Here is a 4,011-nt window from a genome sequence, read left to right as displayed (position 1 = left end):
GGGGCAGGGCGGGTGCCAGTGACGGGAGAATGTGTCCGGCACAGGGAGGCAGGTGCTGGCAAACACCAGTCTCCCTGATGCATATGGGATAGACTGAGGGGACAGGCGTGCGTCACCCACACGCTCACTAAAAAAAAAAAAAAAAAATCCAACTTCCCTCCTCTGTAATATTTCCACAAGGATAAAGTAAATGTGAATCAACTCCAAAAATGTCAACCCGTTAATGTGGGTTTCTCAGCCTCGGCCCTGCCTGCTGACATTTGGGGACCGGGTCATTCTCTGTTAAGGGGCCGTCCTGGGCACTGTGGGGTATCGAGCAGCAGCCCTGCCCTCTACCCACCAGGTGCCTGTAGCGTAACTCCCCCAGGGCTGTGACAACCAACCACGTTTCTAGAACTTCCAAGTGTCCTTGGGGGACAGACCCCCCCCCCCCCCTTAGACAAGAACCCCTGTGCTCAAGACCCACCATCAACAATCTTCATGGCTAGTTTCCCTTTCTAACCCCCTGTCCAGGGGTTCTCTTTTAGAAACTGCCCTCCCCGGGGAAGGAGAAAGTGAAATCACATTTTCCATAGATTTCCTGTCTCCCCAACCCCCAAAGAGACAGAACCCACCAGGCTCTGGTGGTCCCAGCCAGGTCAGTCCCCAACCTCAGGGCATGTGCCCACACAGATACAGCAGTTGGTTTGGGGAGAGCACCCAGGGTCTCTTTGCCTTGGAATGTGGGATCAGGGGCATCTCCTAATCCAGGGAGGATGGGTGTGGTAACCATGCCTATTTTCTGTATTCTGATGCTGTGACTTCGCGGGGGTGGGGGGTTTGTTGACCCTGGAGGGAGTCAGGGCCAGCTAATTCCTAGAGATAATGGCCAACTTGCCCGTGGTGTGCACTTTTCTTTTTTTTTTTTTCTTTTTTTTTTTTTAACGTTTATTTATTTTTTGAAACAGAGAGAGACAGAGCATGAACGGGGGAGGAGCAGAGAGAGAGGGAGACACAGAATCGGAAGCTGGCTCCAGGCTCTGGGCCATCAGCCCAGAGCCCGATGCGGGGCTCGAACCCACGGACCGCGAGATCGTGACCTGAGCGGAAGTCAGACACTCAACCGACTGAGCCACCCAGGCGCCCCTACACTTTTCAAATGCAAACCAACCACCTCCTCTATGGGGCTCTTACACTCGGGGCCCACAGTCCCCTGATCTTTCTCATCAGCTAACCTGAGATGGCCCCCACGCCCAGAGCCCCGCTGAAATCACTCCAGCCACTTCTCAATCTGCTTACCCTGCCTCGCGGGATCCTTCCTGCAGAAACCACAATAAAGGCCTGTGCTCATGTTCCCCCTTCTCTGCCTCCTGACCTCCCCCTCGTGGCCCTGCGTGGCCTGCCGTGGACTTCCTCTCTTGGGATCTCCAAGTACAACAGACTGCCTTTCCAATGGCATTTACCCACCATTGTTGATTGAGGGCAAAGCGGAGAAAGAGTGATTCGAGGAACCCCCCTCCTATGCTGAATGGGTGCTTTAGTCTCTGGCACTAAGAGGTATCCGCCCACGGGGGCCAGGTGAAGACCGTACCTGAAACACTGTCATTATTGCTGCTGGAAAAGTGTCGAAATTGGTAGGAGGAGTCCCTTCATCGAAGTTAAACCTGCGGGGAGGACACAGGCATTTCACGCTGGCCCTGCCCTGGGTGCTCTGAGGGCTTAGCTCAGCATCCTGTCTCCGGGGCAACATCTCCAGCATCTCTGTTCCCCAGAAGGACACCCTGACTGGTACCCAGGACCCCGCCCATCTGGGTGAATGCACTGGGCGCCCGGAGCCACGAGGGGGGGGGCGGTCTGCGGGATGGAGGCGAGCCTGGGTCTCTGGACGCACCAGACCCGCTTCTGTCCCCGCACGGGACCCCGGGGAAGCGGAAGTCAGGGAGTCTGCCGAGCGCGCTTACTGGCCACCGAAGAGTTGCATTCCCAAAAGGGCGAAGACCACGATGAACAGGAAAAGGAGGAACAACAGGCTGATGATGGATTTCATGGAGTTGAGAAGAGAGACGACCAGGTTCCTGAGTGATGCCCAGTACCTGCCAGCAGAGCCCGGGTCGGGGAGGGGCGGTCAGGCCGGTCAGCTGAGCCCGCCCGTCCCCGGTCCCCATCCCCGCCCCTGCCGGGATGCCGGGGGAGCTCCAGAGACTTACTTTGTGACTTTGAAAATACGCAATAACCTGAGGGCTCGTAACACGCTGATTCCAAAGGATGTGCCGGGTTTTATGACGGCCCAGATGACCTCGAAGATGCTCCCGATGATAACCTGGAGCAGAGAACCTGGTCTCGCGTCCACAGGGCCCTGGAAATCGTGCCCTGGCCCCGAACCTTACGGGAACCCAACCAGGAGGCCCCCACACGGAAGCAGGGTGAGGGTCTCCACCCCCAGAAGCCTCGAGGGGCCCCTGGGTACTGCAATAACCATTTCCTTGCGTTTTTTCAGAAATCGAAGTGAAACCCACAGAACGTCAAAGTAACCACTTGAAGCATGCAACCCGGCAGCATTTCGCGCGTTCACAATGTTGGGTCAGCGTCACCTCTATGCAGTTCTGAGACATTTTCATCGCTCCCCCAAGAGACCCCGTCTCCCCACGAGCAGTCACTCCCCATTCCTTCCTCCTCCCCACAACCACATAGAGACTGCTTCCAGTCTCTATGGATATGCCTATTCTGGACCTTTCACAGAAATGGAATTATGCAGTACGTGACCTTTTGGGTCTGGCTTCTTTCACTGAGCATGACGGTTTTTGAGGTCCTTGCCCCTTTAAAGTTCTCAAGCATCATCTTTAACCAACATACACTCGTCTAGTTTTTATCCTTTTCATCTTATGTGAGCGGAGCGGAATCCTGCTCTACGGGCTGATTTTTGTCACTGTCTGTGGCTGGTCGCCTCTCCTTGCTGTGGAGAATTCCATTATATGGCCGTGCCACAGTTTACTTCTCCATTTTGCTGCCACAGGATATTGGGTCCTTTGGTTTGGAACTTTTATAAACGAAAGAGCGCCTGAACGTTTCCCTCCCGCTGGCAGTGGCTAAAAGTTTGGGAACCTCTGTGTCCTCACCGGTATCTGGGATTGCCCTCTCATTCCTTCTGCATTCAGCTGCGTCTCTCACGTCCAGACGTGACCCTACTGTTCCCTTTCTGATGTGCCCAGGCATCAGCCGTTCTTGGCAAGAGCCGGAGAGTTGAACTTCCTATCAACGAGAGTACTTACCCCACAGTCAAAGCAGTTGAAGGAAGAGTGGAAGTAAGGCCGTGTCCCAAGCCCGTACATTTTTATAAACATTTCGGACATAAAGAGTCCTAAGAAAATGAATTCTGCATAGTCTAGAAGGGAGAGGAGGGAGAATGGAAAGGAAGTTAGGTTTGTGGAGTACGTGGCGGGGGGGGGGGGTTCCAGGCGGCTCTGACTTTCCTGTCAATGACAACCCCATCCATCTGGCCTGGCAGGCAGGGAGAGAGGAGGGTCGTTGGTGGCCTTGGCCAAAGATTATGCAAGGCTTCCTTTCCACGGGCCTCGGTTTCTCCTCTGTTAAAGTGAGGAACAACAATTGTCCCCCACCCTCCAACCCACCACCCCCTGGCCGATCTTAAAAAGGAGCGGGGAAAGTTCCATGGCTCTCCACCATGCACTTTTTTGCTCTGGTTCAACGATAAGAGCTGGGCACAGGTCCTTGCCAAGGACTCAGGTTTTGTGCTGGCTGGTGGGTTCCTGTGTGCTTAGTACGTTTTATTTTTTTATTTTTAAAATTTTTTTAACGTTTTATTCATTCTTGAGACAGAGAGAGACAGAGCATGAACGGGGGAGGGTCAGAGACAGAGAGGGAGACACAGAATCCGAAACAGGCTCCAGACTCTGAGCTGTCAGCCCAGAGCCCGACGCGGGGCTCGAACTCACGGACCGCGAGATCGTGACCTGAGCTGAAGTCGGACGCTCAACCGGCTGAGCCACCTAGGCGCCCCAGTACGTTTTAAAA

General features: G+C 54.5%; 1 non-coding gene across 1 annotated transcript; it reads right to left on the bottom strand.

Annotated features, from left to right (window-relative positions):
- Positions 1 to 1,036: 1,036 nt before the first annotated feature.
- TRNAG-UCC (transfer RNA glycine (anticodon UCC)) lies at positions 1,037 to 1,121 on the bottom strand. Its single transcript has one exon. It is a non-coding gene; the product is annotated as a tRNA-Gly (tRNA).
- Positions 1,122 to 4,011: the final 2,890 nt, after the last annotated feature.

The sequence above is a fragment of the Panthera uncia genome, unplaced genomic scaffold (assembly GCF_023721935.1).
Source record: "Panthera uncia isolate 11264 unplaced genomic scaffold, Puncia_PCG_1.0 HiC_scaffold_1012, whole genome shotgun sequence".
Lineage (NCBI taxonomy): Eukaryota > Metazoa > Chordata > Mammalia > Carnivora > Felidae > Panthera > Panthera uncia.
The sequence above is the reverse complement of the archived record's forward strand: the minus strand, read 5'-3'. Positions and strand labels throughout refer to the sequence as shown.